This window comes from Nymphaea colorata, chromosome 8 (genome assembly GCF_008831285.2).
Source record: "Nymphaea colorata isolate Beijing-Zhang1983 chromosome 8, ASM883128v2, whole genome shotgun sequence".
Taxonomy (NCBI): Eukaryota; Viridiplantae; Streptophyta; class Magnoliopsida; order Nymphaeales; family Nymphaeaceae; genus Nymphaea; species Nymphaea colorata.
Window position 1 is genome coordinate 6,935,641 of NC_045145.1, and position 18,795 is coordinate 6,954,435.

General features: G+C 31.4%; 1 long non-coding RNA gene across 2 annotated transcripts; it reads left to right on the forward strand.

The window, feature by feature from the left end:
• The first annotated feature begins 6,061 nt into the window (after positions 1-6,061).
• Positions 6,062-12,559, forward strand: LOC116259260 (uncharacterized). 2 transcript variants are annotated; one of them, XR_007574095.1, is made up of 4 exons: positions 6,062-8,505; positions 9,172-9,279; positions 11,895-11,977; positions 12,114-12,559. It is a non-coding gene; the product is annotated as an uncharacterized LOC116259260 (long non-coding RNA). The 2 variants fall into 2 exon arrangements; XR_004173894.2 differs by lacking the exon at positions 9,172-9,279.
• Positions 12,560-18,795: the final 6,236 nt, after the last annotated feature.

Here is an 18,795-nt window from a genome sequence, read left to right on the forward strand (position 1 = left end):
ATTTCATGCACTTTTGATAATCGTTTTAAATATTATAATGGTCCGTTAGTCGTAACATAAAGTATGGGAGGCCGGATCCAAATGTGGTTCGGATCGGCCAATAAGTGTTTGTTGTGCTAAGAATATGGATCTCCATGTCCAACTGTATCTGTTGTATTGTTCTGCCGGGCACTGACTGGTTTGGATCTCCGTTTACAGCATGACTGAGGTTGGAGTTAATTGGATCCAGCAGGAATGTCAGGACCCACTTTGAGAATGACAACTAAGGATCCAGAAAACCTCACACGTGTGCTTCAAGTCAAAACCGGCAGTGGAAACCCTGTCGCCCCAACTTGATCGGGATTCTCTTTCACATCTTAGATCTGGCTCCCGATCCATCACTTAAATGGAACACGATCATCAGTAATTGGTAGATCCAAGTGAGACTTGAAGCCCGTAGATGAAACCAAATTTTTGGTAGTAGAAAAATAAGTGTTTCTCTTATAAATAATTTGAATTAAAACATTTTTTTTATGTTGAATTAGGATTTATAAACATAATAAAATGTACTAATCTTTTTCTTCTCCTGTTTTTGTGGATCGCTATTTGATCCAAACCCGTACTTAACTGGACTCTCTTGTTCTCAAATGAGAAATCCATTTGACACACACAAAGTATCCAGAAAATTCCAAGGTGCTCTTGGGGAACAACTTGAACGTGCTGCTCACGTCCTTGTGGCGGCGGTTGGACTTGGGATTCTAATTTAAGTTCCTCATTTTCCTTTTTCTGTTTTAAATATATTTATTATTTAATATTTGGGAGCATGTGGTTTCGAACTTGTGTTGTTAAAAGGCTCTTCTTTTTCCTCTTCCTTTTATTCTTCTTCTTTGGCGCTTTGTCTACAATTGGTTGGATCCAGATGGTGCAGTTCGGTTCGGCCCCATCCATAAGTTGGCCGAGATCAGAACCACTTATCTAGAACTGGACAATCACGGATCCAGATTAGTCTGGAACCGGTTCCCAGTTGGGTGCACCATTTCATTTACGTGGACATATTTCAAACTCGAGTTTCCGATTCACTGAAAATTTGGAATTAATTTTGGATCAGCCAAACACATAATGGATTAAATTCGTACATGATTCTCTCGGTAGAGTCTTACTCGGGTGCCGAAGCTCGAAGAAAAGCTTTGTTAAAATTTTGTCTTGGACTGTGTGCCCAAGATGGGTTTAGGTAAAACTTTTCCGCTCCTCTTTGACCCGGAAAAAGTTTTGCCTAAGGCCGAAACTGTAAATATTTTTCCGAGATGCAAAAGTCCAGCTTCTTTCGAGAGAACGTTAGGAAACAATGAGCAACCCACCACCTGTGACAAAAACTTTTTCTTGGGACGAAAATTTTCCTAGATATCAAACAGGGCCTTAGATGTCCCTGGGGTACGGACATGGCTTAATTTCCAAAAGCAATTTCATAAAAATAAAACGAGGCAGAGCGTATATTGAAATTATATTACTGGTGCAGAAGTTGGAACCGCATTTAGACTTGTGTGGTAATGTCCATCGAGCTTTTATGTTGAAATCAAAACAAGTTTATAACCTTTTTTGTAAATTGTATCGATTGGGAAGATTATGAAGGAAGGAGATATTTTACTTGCCAGCTTAGTTAGGTAAGGACATCATGCTTTTTCTTCTTATGTTCTTCTCATCTATACATAGACGATCCTTGTATAGGAGGGCAGAGAAAGAAAGTTTGCATAACAGGTCTAAATTATAGTTTTAAAATTAAAAAAAAAAAAAAAGTTGAGGCCCCCGCTCCGCTCCAACTTGCATTAATTCAAACTATCACATAAAATGCATCTTATTGAAAAAAGACACGTGTAATATGACAAAACATAGCCAGCTGTATAATACTCGTTTTATTTTAGTTTTTTTTTTAAAACATCAGAAAATAAAAAACACGTATAAAATGTGTATTATCTGAGTATTATATTCGTTTTTTTTTCGTTTTCATATTTTTTATATATTTTTTTTAATTTTTAGGATTTATTAAATGTTTTAAATTTTTTAAAAAGTTATTGAGATTTTCTTATTTTATTCATGAGATGTACAACTTTGTTGTATTATACTCATCTTTTCATACAAGTTTTTTGTGACAATAATTCAAAGTTTTGACTCAATATGGTTTCGCTAGCTTTCCCGAAAAATTCATTGTGTTTCTTTCATTTTTGTCGAAGATCACTACTTCTAATGAGAAAAAAGTGTCGCCAAAAAGTGCCGGTCAACCATCGCTAATGTCGGCGATGATATTGCTTTGATGATCGAGCAAGGCTTCTTGGATATGTCATGTTGGCATGCCTTCTAACGCTATCATTCGTTGCGTAAAGGGTATTTTTTATCCTCAATTTTTTTATATTTTGAAATGTATTTTGTTCATATATTCGTTTTCGACAAACCGTTGAAGTGAAAATTGATTTATCCTCTCCAAGAGTGATTATTTCCGTGAAAAATATACTCTTCTTTAAGCTAGACATGCCGGTAGTATTTCAAATTTGTGTACTCTCGATAGATCAGACTCAAATAGGATATACTGTTAACCTCTTTTTTTTTTTTTATATTCATATATTTGAATTTAAATATGAATGAAGACATTCATATTCATATCCAAATCCACAACCAGAATCCAATTTCACATTCGCAATGCAATTCCGAGTCTCATTTTTATATTCACATTGGAATCTAAGTCTGAATTTTGAACCAAATAAGACGATTTTCAAAACTCAAGATGTTAGATATAAGATATTCATTTAAAAGTAAATCCGACCCTAATCTGAATTCCATTGGATAGTTACTGAATCTGAATTCAATTAAGTGTTATTTTTTAAATTCGAATCTGATCCGATTTGATGAAAAAGAAAAAAAAAAAGATAAAAGAACATGACCTAATGGAGGTCAGATCATGAGTCCTGGGTTGAAAAAGCATATCTAATGTTTAGCCCATCCACACACACTTTGCATAGAATGAAGGGCCAATAAGATAGTTGAATCCTGAGCTGAGAACCAGGTTTAGGCATGTTAGTGCTAGATCATAAACCTAACTTCCATGGTTTGTTCAAGTATTGGCCAAACGCCTGCACCACATGTAGAGGAACATTGTTACTCCCAAGAGGCTCAAACCCTTCCTTCCTTTCCCTCACACTTGGGATTCGGGACTACTTCTCGACCGACCTGGATGACCTTATGGCTACTCCGTTCAACTTGAGAGTAGCCTTGTGAGACTAGGTTTCCACCATCTAGCAGCCCAATTAGCTATGCTTCACTGCTCAATGCTAGAGATGTCAACGGATCAGATTAAGATCAGATATATCATTAATCACATCTGCTTTTTCGGATATTCACATATGCAGATTTGAATTTGAATACAGAAAAGTCGTATCTGAATCCAAATCCAAAATCTGATTTTTATATTTATATCTGAATCTGGATCCAAACTTTGAATCGGATTTTGCCAATTTTCATAATTTAATAGCATTATATGCAGAATGTTTGTCTAAAATAATTCCGTTTCGAATCTCATCGGATATTTTTGTATATCTGAATCCAAATCTGGTCGGACGCTATTTATTAAATCCAAATCCGGTCCGACTTCTTATTCAGATATTATCCCTACTCAGGGCGCATGTATTGAATTCTTATTGCATTATGATTGTATATATAGATGGAAAATGTGTATAAAATTTTAAAGTGGGAGATACAACTTTTAAATGTGATAAGATCAATTAACAGCCACATTCCATGCTAAATGGCCAAACTAAGACTATCAAATATTGTTTTGGCCTTATTCGAAAAGCAAAAAAGAAAGAAAGAAAGAGCCCATCATAGGGATGTCAATGGATCAGATATCAGTTTGCATTACGTTTAAAAAATTGTATATGGTAAGCAATTTAACATCCCAATAAGAAAATCGGATCGAATTCAGATTTAAGAAATAACATCCGATCTGATATAGATTTAGATTCGGTTTTAAGTAAATATCCGATCGGATACTTAACCATCTTAACAAGTATATTTGAATCCTAAGTTGATATCCAAATCCGAATTACATCTTGATATCAAAATCCGAACCGTGAATTGATATCCGAATCTGAAACGCAAGTGCTGACATAATTGCGACCTATGAATGATTGGGAAAAAAGTTTAACCAAACACACCAACTTAAAGTTATGACATACGAAGAATATAAATTGTATATGAAGGTATAATCTAATTAAGAGCTAATGATTTTTATGAAGTTACATATAATAATAGTCATATTATTATTATATACACAATTTAACTTAAAATATTTAAAACTATATCATATAAAACTAATTAATTAAATAATTAATATTGTATTTAACTAAACGTTTTTGTGTAAACAAGCAAACTATTATATTTAAGACATCAACTAGACAAGATATCTTAAATAATGTATTTATTTAATTAAAAATAAATAATAACAAAATTTTTTCAAGAAATTTCAATAAAATGAATATTTATATATATATGAAAATTAATCGCAAATATATATATTTAATAAGAAAAAACTGTTGAACTCATAAAAATAGTTTTTGTTTATCAAATTATCAATTATTTATTTAATCAATCAAGTAAATCATTTTGTATAATCATATAATATGTTCAAAAGTCTTATATATTTGATTTATAATACATAATTCACAAATTTGAAAACAAAAGCCTTTAACTAGTAGAAAGACAACAAATTATTCAATTTAATAACCTATCTTATATATGATTTGAGTAATTATATAATTTTATGTAATAAAGGTAAGATGATTAATAAATTATCTAATATATTATTGAACACACTTTTTATGGGTGTAACGTAAATTATTTCAATTAAATAATATCTTTTTAATGAAAAATAATATTCGTCACATAATTTAATAATTCACAATAAGTGATCACCATGAAATAATAGTTTATTCAATTAAAATATGTTATTAATTAAAAGTAAACCCATTAATATTCAATATGCACAATTATTATAAAAAAATCACTTTGTATTTTAGCAGGAAATCTTAAGTAATATATTTATTTAATTGAAAATAATAAAGAAAACCTCAATCAAAGAATTCAAAAATATGATACTTTTTAAAAATATGAGAAAAATATTTTTTAAAACTATAAATTTTAATGAAGAGTTATGTCAAATTGGTTTCAAGAATAGCTATATTATATATTTAAAAAATGAAAGGTGTCATGAAAAACGATTGACATATATGTCACGTATGAAAAAAAAGTTTAGAGCAAATTTTTTAAAAACCAATTTAAAAGAAAATATGTTTTATAATAAATAAAAAATCTTGAACACATTATGTTATTCATTTTAAGTTGAAAGCTTCTTGAGTGTATATAATCTCAAATAAATATATTTAATATGAAAAAAACTACAGAACTCATAAAAAAAGTTTTATTTATCAAATAATTTTTATACAATAATATAATTACTTTTTTAACTAGTAACAAAATAACAAATTGTTCACTTCATTAAATTATTTGATATATCATTAAACACTCTTTTTACGGATGTAACACAAAATATTTTAATTAACTCAATGAAATGAGCACAAATCATTAAATAATGTTTTTTTATGAGAAATAATATGTGTCACCTAATTTAATGATTTGCAATAAGTGATCTTCATCAAACAATAGTTTTTTTTATGTACGATATACTTACATGTTGTTTTGTTGTAAGAATTAAACTATAGTTTTAAAATTTTAAGTGAAACCAAATCATAATTTTTTAATTTTTTTATATACGATAAATTTACCAATTGTTTTGAGAATACAACTATTAAGATATAAATTTATAAGATGAAAATTAAATAATGATTATAATTTTTCAACTAGCTTGAGCTTTAGGTTAGACGAAATTAAAAAACCATGGCAGTTGACCAAAACTTCCCGCCTATTTTTTTTTGTTTGTAAAAAAGTTTATTTTAATTGGCTGTTTAAAGAGGATATGAAGATGATTAGCTGTCGTTTCTTCTTTCGCACGGTTACACCACCCAACCAAAAAAAAAAAAAGAAGGAAAACCTGTTCGACGTTCTTCCTTCCCTGCTCTTGTCCGGTGGAACGAACCAAAAAATTCTTGGTGACCCTTCCCATTCCTCCCCTGTTTTCTTCTCCCTCTCTCTTTCATGCACGGACACAGTTTCAGTTTTTTCATTTGATTTTGCTATACTTTTGTTGCATTCTCTGTCATTCTTCAATGCTAAAGAAACCCTTTCATCTTCTTTCTCTTCCTCTCTCCCATGAATTCTTTCTTTATTTGATTTTGGCAAGCAAATTTGCTCTTCCTAGTTCCTCCTCGGTCACCTTTTTTTGGCCCCTCCCTTTCTTTCTCTCTTCCACGAATGGGGTCTAGATGTTGTTCTTTCTCTGCTTACACGTTTTGAGGTTGTCAAGAAGGAAAGCAAAAAAAAGTATATATTGAGTTCGTGGGCAGTCCCATTGACAATGGAAAGAATATGATTATGAGGGGCGAGCCTCATTCTCCGAGAGACCGACTTGGAGCTTCAAAATCCTGGTTTGATTGCAATCGTTGCAGCAGATAGCGATTTTCTAGAGAGCAACTACAGGGAAAGCTCCCTCTCAACCTTTTGCCGATCAGTAGCACTAACAGTAACCAAACTCTTTCCCACTCCCTTTTCCTCCTGATTCCTCCTCCGTCTCATTTGATTTTTCCTTTTTGTGTTTTTCGTTCTTATGTTTTGCCCCAATCGCCTTCATCTTCAAGTTGCATAGATCATGCCCAATCTGCCGGAAGTGCACCCCTTCAATGGCTGCTATATTCGTGATTCTCTCCACAGCCAATACATGGAGGCCGTACTTTCATCTAAACACAAGGCACCCAACCAGAGCCGAAAGTTGTTCTAGACGCCAGTCTTCATTACTGAGAGTGAGAGGATGTGCTTGCAGGCACGATGTAGCTTCCAAACGAGCTGCACTTGCTATCCATATATTATGGAATTGTATAACCTGCAGTCTCAATGGCACATATTATTTGCATATATAACAGAAGCAATATGTGGAAATGGAACCGCAGTCTCAATGTCTGAGGCAAAATCAATCAGTTCCTCGCCAACAATAGATAGACAGATGGAAGTCCTTTCCTTTGAGTGGAAATTTCTCAGGTCTTATTTAATTGCGTTGACGATTGGTGAATTGGTTGGCAATTTCTAGCACTGCAACTGGGATAATAGCGATAATAGGTACTTATGATGGCCGGGCTGTTTGAGTGTTTCAGTATCACTGAGTAGGGACTTGTGCCTGGAAAACTGCAATTGCAGAAAAGTGTAGATTTCTTTTTTTTTAATACCCAGAGGATTGGTCGTAGAAATTGGCTAGAATTGTAGGGTAGATATTTGTTGCAAGGTCCAAGCTGATGTCTCTAGGGGCTATCATTTGGTGGACGGTTCCTGTATCAACACATGTTGATAGATGCCTATGGTAGCTATTTGACTCCAAACGCCATGAATGGATCCTTGATATGATCTCCAGATTCTTTTCCTAAATATATAGACTTCTTATACCTATTTCTTGGAATCTGATTTGCCTCAATAACAGAATTTCATGAATTTTGGTATAGTTTGATAGTTTGGAAACATTGAACGGGAATTATCTTTCCTAGTTTAATAGCATGGGATGGAATTGATGGCAACAACCGCCTGTCATTTTTCTTTTCAAATTCTTTATCATGTAACTGATGCTCATCACTGTTTCTGTGGTATGCATATGTTATGGAATTGTATAACCCGCAGTCTTCATTACTGATTGATTTGGCCTCGACATGGAGACTGCGGGTTATACAAGTCCACATACTGAATTCTGAGCTATATGTGGAAGAATGCTTCTGTGGTATGCATATATTATGGAATTGTATAACCCGCAGTCTTCATTACTGATTGATTTGGCCTCGACATGGAGACTGCGGGTTATACAATTCCACATACTGAATTCTGAGCTATATGTGGAAGAATGCTTCTGTGTTAATTTGGATGATTAGTCCGCTTTACATCTGTTCTTTCTGGCTTTTCTAGCTGATTCTGGCAGCTCGTAAATATCCTTGTCTCAGGCACATGATATTCATGGTCATGTGCCATTCATGGTCAAATGTTGAAGAACACTATCCTTCACTTATTACAGGTACGGAAGATTAACGCACTCTCCTATATGTGGATATCAGCACAACCTCTTTCTGGATTTTGAACTCACCGAGCTACTCTGTCGTTGGCATGAACCTGAAAAATGTTATGCACATAAAGCACTAAGGATTTTTTTTTTTCTTGTCCGTCTTTTCCGTCTAACAGACTGAGTTAGATATGCGACTCTGAAGGAGCTTGTGTAGCCTTGTCTGTGTATTAAAGCTGATGAGAATTTGTGTATCATTGCCCATCATTTTTGCAGATGCATGCTTGATGAGCTGTGACCTCTCCAAGGCTGCCCTTCGTACTGCACACTTGCAGGTTCGTGCTGCAATTCTTCACTTTTGAATTTTCTAGAACTTGTAATGCTCATGCATCCTTCGACCACGATTGGCCATGTTATTTTAGTAACTACAACTCTCTCTCTCTCTCTCTCTCTCTCTCTCTCTCTCTAGCCAGTGGCAGAGCTCCTTTGAAGTCACAATTCACTTGTGACCTCTCCAAGGCTGACCTTCGTACTACCATCTTATTAATCAGGATACATGCTTTAGTCAACGTGAGATTTATTTTCCTTGTATATCATATTTGGAACTTGATGAAATCCTTTTGCACTAGGTTTTCTTTTTCAAGTACTTCTTTAAGGAAATTTACATAAATATACATATGTTTTAGCTCATTTATTGCTAAGCTGTGAGATGACATAAACAATGTTGTAAAAAGCGTATCGTAAGCCATATCGATCTGGCTTTAAGATACGCTGTATCGTAAAATATCATCACATATTGTAATCGTATCGTTTTTTTTAAATAAATAAAAAAATAGGAAAAAAATTCATAAAAAATCAGTAAAAAAATAAGAATAATATGTTCTTCGTAAAAAACACATAGATTTATAAGTCATAAGTTCCACAAGTCCACATAGATGTTGATCTCTAATGATGGTGCTTTGCTAATTTGGCTTGTTTGGTTTTTCTTTCCTGCTTTTCAGACGTTATTCTAACCTTGAAGGGGCAAACTTAAAGATAGAGTGCCACTTCAACCAATTCTATTCCTATCTCAGACCGGGCTTAAGAAAATGCCAAGAATTGGAACTGAAGTTAGTAACTTGACTAGCTTGTTCAGTTTTTTATTCTATGTATAGGGTGCTAAGCTGTATCGAGCTAATTTCCAAATTTCATTTGTTCGGTTTTCATTTTCACTCCACAACTCCTGCATTAATGGTAAGTTTTGCAGAACTACTAATTTTGTCATTCTGGATTTCAGAAGTTTATTAAAGGATTACAACCACAGTTCAAGTTAATGTCACATAATACTCTTAGATCAAATTGCATGCACATTTATAAAAGTGAAATGACAAAATTATGTAATAATTTGGAGAAGACTAATGGAAAGATTAGTCTTTACATGTGACATGTGGACTTTGTTTTATCAGAAATGTGGTTATTTATGTTTGACTGCATATTATATTGATAATAGTTGAGAAATAAAAAAAAATTAATTTTGTTATGGTTGAAACACCTCATACAGGAGAAAAACTTATATCAATCATCAAAATTGTTTACTAAAATGAAACATTGATCGCAAGTTATTTTCAATTACATTAGATAATTGTTCGACAAATGATATCATGGTTAAAAAATTGTTAGAGTAGCTTCTTGAAAAGGATGCACTTATTTGTAATGGAAAATTTTTTCAAGTTAGATGTGCTACTCATATTCTTAATTTTGTTATGCAAGATGGTGTTAAAGAAATAAACGATGTGATTAACAAGATCAAAGAAAACATAAAATATATTAAGACATCTTCAGCTCGATGTGAATTTTTTGATCGAACAATGCGTCATGTCAAAGTTACTTGTAAGAAAAATTTAAATGTCTTGATGTTCCAACTACATGAAACTCAACAGTTCTTATGCTTAATGTAGCTTTACAATATAAAGAAGCTTTTGGTCATTTCCAAGAACTTGATCGACACTATCATTTGACACAGACTAAGAACAAGTGGAAGAAGGCTACTATTATTTATAACAATTTAAAAATATTTTATAATGCTACTAATGCCATTTCTGTAGTCAAGGATCCAACTTCTAATATTTTCTTTAAAGAGTTTTGTGAGATAAAGATGAAAATTGAAAAATGTGTTCAAGTTCATATGTCTGCCTTTCAAATATGGCAATAAGAATGAAAACAAAGTTTGACAAGTATTGGGATATATGCAATTTAATTTTAAGAGTTGGAGTGGTATTTGATTCTCATTATAAAATGAAAATAATTGAGTTTTATTATAGACAATTTTATAAAGATGAAACATATGAATATGTCTCTGCAATTAAGAACCTTTGTGATATTTATAATGAATATAAAGTTGCTTCTACATTGAAGACACTCTCTACTGGTGATGGTTATATTATTGATGTTGAGAATGATAGTGATGCATCTAGCTTACTTCTTTGATTGATTTCTTTTAATAAGAAGCCTCAAACAAATGCACTACATAACTTCCTTGAAGAATCATCACAAAGCCAATGCACAAAATTAGATTTAAAGTTGTATTTAGAAGAGTCCATTTACTCAAAAAACAATGCAATTGACATTTTGACATGATGGAAAGTCAATGTACATAAATACCCTGTGTTATCTAAAATGGTATATGATATTTTGGTTGTTACAACTATTGCATCTGAGTCAACATTTAGTACAAGTGGACGTATTCTTGTTTCATACAGAAGGATATTAGGTACAAAGATCGTGGATGATTTGATTTGTGTAGAAGATTGGTTGCGAAATTAGACTGAAAGTAATTTACTTATTATTAATGTTTTTAAGCATATTTTTGTGTTGCTTATTTTATTCTTTTGTTAAATGATTTTGATTTGCCTATACCTTTACATGAAGAGGAAGCACCATTTGCATCTACATACAAAAAAACTGAATCATAAATTAGAAGTATATATTTTTTTGTACTTATTTGTTTCATTACATCATAAAACCTACAGTTATGTGTGTTTAAGATGTTTATTTAATTAAAATTTTCATTTGCATAATGCAGATTAATTTGATAGCATTATCTTTAGGACCTTAACATAGTAATGAACATGGTTGAAGTATATATCCAAACATAAAGATCATATCCATTATCGCAAATGAAGGCATTAGAAGAAAAATTTTGCAAGTTTGGACTATATGGTGATTTATTTTTTATTATTGAAGTTGTTAGGGATGACTCATCTAGTCTCTTGTTGCATCAAGGAACAATATTCAAGTACAATTTTTGGAAATTTAAATTTGCTTGCTCTATAGAATGAAGTTAGACAATCAAGTTTGGGCTAGTGTGATATACATATTGAGTTTAATAGTTCATTTAGTGTTTACTATATATTTTTTTCGATTTGGATCAAATTTACATGTGGCTTGAAAGTCATAAATTGGATTCTGATGGATTCAGATATAACTTAAAAGTCGGATTTGGATTAGATTCGGATATAACTTAAAATTCGGATTCGGATCGGATTCAAGTATGACTTAAAAATCAATTTCGGATCGGTTTTGGATGTAGATTTTAAAGTCGGATTCAAATATGGTATAAACTTTTTTTCATCTAAATTCGAATCCTAATCTGAATCCGAATATATGAATATATGAAAAATCAGATATGGTAAAAAGTATATTCCATCCAAATCTGATCCGTTGACATCCCTAGTTTTTTTATCAGGGAGTGCATGCAAGGGCACTGACACAAGAAGAACGGTGAACATGGTCACGGTTATTGCAAAAAGGATCGATGGTTGTTTTTGGGTAAGCAATGACTTATTTCATCCGACATCCCAGAAGAGTTCTGAAGCTCCACCCAACTTGTTTTCTTTATGGGATACAAGGTTTGCTTTTGGTACTTCGGAAGTATGCTCCTAATACATGTGCTTTTCATTTGCAGCAGCACAGAGAGTTGCAGCCTTGTAGATTTGAAACAAGAACCGACTATCTATCAAGCCCCATCCCAACCATTGTACCAACCTCCTTCGGGATGAGTTCAATGGTTGTTGAAGAACACGGTTTGATACAGGGCACCATTGATGCTAATGGTGGTCAGAATAAAGTCGAGATGTATAGGTGATTCTTGGTGAGTGGGATTTCCCAACACCTAGTAGAAGGCCAAAGCCACCACCCACTCCCTCATCTTTTTATGGTACATGACATGCTTTGGTGCTTAGAGGTTTCATTCATGCTCCATTTTAACTTGAGTGATGCCAACTCCTTTCACCCCCACTCTTTTTGCATGGAGAGTTGATGATATGAGAATTTGAAACAGTGATTGACCACCTACCAGCACCCAGTAGGGATGTCAACGGATCAGATTCAGATCAAATATACCTTTTACCATATCCATTTTTTCGGATATTCATATATTAGGATTCTGATTAGGATTCTAATTCAGATGAAAAAAGTTTAGACCATATCCAAATCCGACTTTAAAATCTATATCCGAAACCAATTCAAATCCAATTTTTAAATTATACTTGAATTCGATCCGAATATGAATTTTAAGTTATATCCGAATCCGATTCGAATCCGATTTTTAAGTTATACTTGAACTCGATCCGAATCCGATCTGAATCCAACTTTTAAGTTATATCCGAATCCAATCCGAATCTAATCCGAATCAGACTTTTAAGTTATATCCGAATCCATCTGATTCTAGTTTATGACTTTTAAGCCATATGTAAACTTCTTCAAATTCAATTTATGTACTAAAAATATATAGTAAACACTAAATGAACTATGAAACTCAATCTTAACATCACACAAGCTCAAACTTGAGTGTCAAACTTCTTTCTCTATATCATACAAAATTAAATTTTTAAAAATTATACTTGACTGTTGTCATTGATGCAACAAGAAACTAGATGAGTCATCCTTGACAACTTCAATAATAAAAAAAAAAATCACTATATAGTCAAAGCTTGCAAAAATTTTCTTTCAATGCCTCCATTTGCTACAAAGGATATGATCTTTCTGTTTAGATATATACTTCAACCATGTTGATACTATATTAAGGTCATGATGATACTGCTATCAAATTGACCTGGTTTTCATTGATGTAATGAAAAAGGATAAATACAAACGAATATATACCTCTAATTTATGATTCAGTTTCAATGTATATAGATGCAAATGGTGCTTCCTCTTTAGGTGAAGGTGTAGACAAATCGAAATCATCTAACAAAGAATAAAATAAACAACACAAAATATGCTTAAAAGCATTAATATTAAGTAAATTACCTTTAGTCTGATCTTGCAACCAATCTTGTGCACAAATCAAAGCCTTCACGGTCTTTGTACCTTATCTACTTCTGTATAAATTAAGAATACATCCACTTGTATTAAATGTTGGTTCTGATGCAACAATTGATATAGGAATAACTAAAATATTACATATCATTTTAGATAACATAGAGTATTTAGGTGCATTGACCTTCCACCATGTCAAAATGTCAATTAGATTGTTTTTTGGGTAAATGAGCTCTTCCAAATACAACTCCAAATATAATTTTATGCGTTGGCTTTGTGATGATTCTTCTTTCTCTAGTGCACTTGTTTTAGGCTTCTTTCTAGAAGAAAATTCAATCAAAGAAGTAAAGCTAGATACATCACTATCCTTCTCGGCGTCAATAATATAACCAGCACTAGTAAAAAGCGTCTTTAATGTATAAGTAGCTTTATATTCATCATAACGATCACAAAGGTAGCTCTTAACCGCAGAGACATGTTCATATGATTTATCTTTATAAAACTGTCTATAATAAAACTCAATTAATCTTATAATGAGGATCAAATACTACTGCAACTACTGAAATTAAATTGCATATATCCTAATATTTGTCAAACTTTGTTTTCATCCTCATTGCCATATTTTAAAAGCAAATATCTGAACGTGAACACATTTTTTCAATTTCCATCTTTATCTCACAAAATTCTTTAAAGAAGATATTAGAAGTTGGATACTTGACTGCAGAAATGACATTAGTAGCATCATAAAATATTTTTAAACTGTTATGAATAATATTATACTTCTTCCACTCGTCCTTAGTCGGTGTCAAATGATAGTGACGATCAAGTTCTTGAAAACGGCCAAAAGTTTTTTTTATATTGTAAAGTTATATCAAACATAAAAAATATTAAGTTCCATCTAGTTGAAACATCAAGACATTATAACTTTTTCTCACAAGTAACTTTGACATGACGCACTGCTCGATCAAAAAATTCACATCGAGTTGGAGATGCCCTAATATATTTTATACTTTTTCTCATCTTGTCAATCACATAACTTATTTCTTTGACACCATCTTGCACAAAAATTAAGAATATGAGTAGCACATCCAACTTGAAAAAATTTTCCATTACAAACAAGTGCATCCCTTTCAAAATCCACTATCGATTTTGTAATCACGATATTATTTGTCGAACAATTATCTAATGTAATTGAAAATAAATTGCGATCAATGTTCCATTTTAGTAAACAATCTTTGATGGCTGATGCAAGTTTTTTTCCTATATGAGGTGTTTCAACCATAACAAAGTTGAGAACTTTCTTTTTTATTTCTCAACTAGTATTAATATAACGTGCAATCAAACATAAATAACCACATTTTTAATAAGACGAAGTCCACATGTTAAATGTGAGACTAATCCTTCAATTAGTCTTCTCCAAAATATTACTAATTTTGTAACAATGTTACGTTATAATAACTTGAACTGTGTTTGTAATCGTTTAATAAACTTCTGAAAGCCTGAATGACCAACTATACAAAATGGATATTCATGACGATTAATCATATTGGCTGAATTCATGAAGAATAATCATATTGGCTGAATCAAGTCAGCTTTTATCTGAATCAAACTTGAAAGTACTAACAATACAATTTCCATCACTAGCCTTTTCACCAATGACCAGACGTTGTTGGACTAATTCTAAGTTAGGCCTTTTAGAACATACATTTAAATGATTCTTTAAAGGTGTGGTGCCCATCGTACTATTGCAATTCATAGATACTTTACAGTGTTGACAAACAACATGTTGAATACCTGATTCGTTTATTATCTTGCTAAACTCCTTCCATACAACTGATCTTAATGACTTGGTTTTCATAGAATCATGTCAACTTCTATATTGTTAGCAGAGACAAAACTAGAAGCATTGGCACTAGTTGTAGAATTCATAATCTGCATACATATAAAATAGAAAACTTTGACTAAACCATTAAAGATATGTGACTTAATTTGACTACTAAAGATTTGTTTTAATTGAATTAGTAGTACATATGAATTTTTCTTTCACACCATACTAATCATTTCAATATCCAACTGTGTTTGTTTTAACTGCAATAAACATGTCATCTGTTAGCTAAAGCAACAATATAGCCTTCTAAATAGGACTTAGTTATATTTTACAACACTGCATCAATGCGAAGAGCTCCTGGTTAGGCTAAGTATGTTGAGAATCAAAACAAGGCAGCAACTAGTAGTTCTAGCAAATACCATACGGAAGATAAGCACACTCGCTTCGCTTTGGCTTACTATCGCTAGTACAGAAACATAAAAATCGAAGAATCATAATTCTTTAATATGTAAATGAAAATTTATGTGCCTGCAACTTTTTAGATAATTGTCTTTTTATGGATCTTTGTTATTTATTTTTCTTTGCAAATCAAGAAAATAAAGAACTGCTAGATTATTTAGGTAGCATTTTAATGACCCATGCTTCATATGCACGAGAAATTTAATTCATTTCTGCCATATAATCCGTTCACCTTTAGTAATTTGTCTTTGTCATGTTACATTTCTCACTGCTTTCCATTAATGTTCATCTTTTAATTGTTTGAAAATGAAAAAAAAAGTCACTTACTCAGTGAAACTTCTAAAGGTAGTAAATAAATCATATATATATATATATATATATATATATATTATTTCCATATGAACACTGTCATGCATTCATACTCAATTTTTTTAAAAAATTATTGTACACTTACTTGCTTTTCCATATCTATGATTGAACCCATACCCATGTTACTTAAAGAAGAGTATAATGAAATTGGATGAATGGCAACCTCTAACATTAAAACCATTAATGCGTACAACATACAAAGATAATCATACCATATCAGTTTAATTAATGGCAACAACAAAGCTCTATTTGCAGAAGCTGCTCAGCTCTTTACCCAACGGAAGACTGAAATCACCTTCTCTGCCGTCAACTATTTGGAGAAGCTGGTCACGTATCGTTGCCATCTCCACTTCCCGTTACTAACGGGACCTGACCGTGGAATGAAAAGTTGTTGAGTTAGCATAGAAATAAATGAGGAGTTATGGTTGATACCTATGTTTCAAATGAGCTGCACAAGGGTGATATCTGTGTCTACAGAGCTGTTTCCCGTCAACTGTTCCAAGAGATCCAACTGAGAACGTGTCGAAGGCCCTTTTCAAACAAAGGGAATAGCCGTGTGAGTACCACTAAAAAAAAAATCCTGTCAACCAGATGCATGATATGTTCCTCGATGGAACCAAAAGCGAGTCCACCAATCCATCACAGAAAATGGTGACTGCAAGACAAATTCTGTGAATAGAGCAGACCACCGACAGAAAAATAACCTCCTTTAATAGCCAATAAAAATAATTTGTTTTAGAAACAAAAAAGAATGGGCAGAAACCTTTATTTTTTGTTTGAATCAGGTAAAAAAAAAGGTTTTGGCTTCACTTAAATCAGGCATAAAGGGAAAAACCATGGTTTTCTAATTTTAATTTCATGTCGAACCTAAAGCTAGTTGACAGATGTAGTCATTATTTAATTTCATTTTATAAATTTATATCTTAATTGTTGTACTTTCAAAACAATTGGTAAGTTTATCGTATATAAAAAAAGTTAAAAAAATTAGGTTTTGGTTTCGCTTAAAATTTTAAAACTATAGTTTGACTCTTGCAACAAAACAACTATGGTATACAAAAAAAAATTAAAAAATTATGTTTTGGATTCACTTAAAATTTTGAAACTATAGTTTGACTTATTTCTTAATCAACCCTTACTCCTATGTATTTAAAGAAATGAGTTTAAGTTTGTCATCTAAACATTGAACTAATTATTCAAACTAATTAAAAACTATTTTTTCACATATCCAATTCTTTCAAAACAACTTTTTATGAGGTGTTGATTTTGTCAATGTTGGTAATTGAAGAAAAGAGATGATAGAAGCATGTCAATTAAGAGTAAATGACTAAAATACTTTATTTTATTTTTTTCCTTTATTTGTATGGGCCAAATCAACGGTTAAGATAATTCTTAATGGGTCAAACACCTAAGAGTCTGTCTCTCTTTTTTTTACTAATATACTTGATTTTCATACTTTCTTCATAATAATTGTGCATATTGAACGTTAATTGGTTTATTTTTAATTAATAACATATTTTAATTGAATAAACTATAATTTCATGATGACGCTTATTGTGAATTATTAAATCAGGTGACCCATATTATTTTTCATTAAAAAGACATTATGTAATGAACTTTTCTCATTTCATTGAGTTAATTGAAATAATTTGTATTACATCTGTAAAAAGAGTGTTCAATAGTATATCATATAATTTATTAATTCTCTTACTTTTATTACAATAGTTTTTTTATATAAAATTGTATAATTACTCCAATGATATATAAGGTAGTTTATTAAATAAAAAAATTTGTTTTTTTCTTATTAGTTAAAGGCTTTGTTTTCAAATTTGTGAATTATGTGTTATATATCAAATGCCTAAGACTTTTGAATGAATTATATGATTATACAAAATAATTTACTTGATTGATTAAATAAGTGAATTGATAATTTGATAAATAAAACTTTTTTATGAGTTTAGCATTTTTTTCATATTAAATATATTTATTTGAAATTATGCACAATGAAGATGCTTTCAATTTTAAATGAATATCATAATGTGTTTAAGATTTTTATTTTTTATAAAACATATTTTTTAAGTTGGTTTTTCAAAAAAATATATTTTTTGCTATCAACTTTTTTTCACATGTGACGTACATGGCAATATTTTTTTAAACCTGTTATTTTTTAAATATATAATATAGCTATTCTTGTAACCAAATTGACATAACGGTCCATTAAAAAATTTATAGCTCTAAAAGTGTTTTTTTCATATTTTAAAAAATTCTCATTTTGTTGAATTTCTTGATTGAAGTTTTTTTATTATTTTTAATTAAATAAATAAATTATTTAAGATATGTTGCTTAGTTTGATTAAAAAAAATGTTTAATTAAATAAATTATTAATTAATTAGTTTTATATGATATAATTTTAAACATTTTAAGTTAAATGATGTATATGGTAATTATAAGGCTAATATTATATACAACTCTACGGATAACATGTTAGTCCAAATTCGGATATACTTGTTAAGATAGTTAGTATTCGATCGAATATTTATTTAAAACTCAATCCGATCGGATGTTATTTTTTAAATTCAAATCCGATCTGATTTTCTTAATCGGATGTTAAACTGCTTACAATATCCGATTTTTGAAGGGAGGCCAATACCCCTCCTTGGCTCCAACCTGCGGC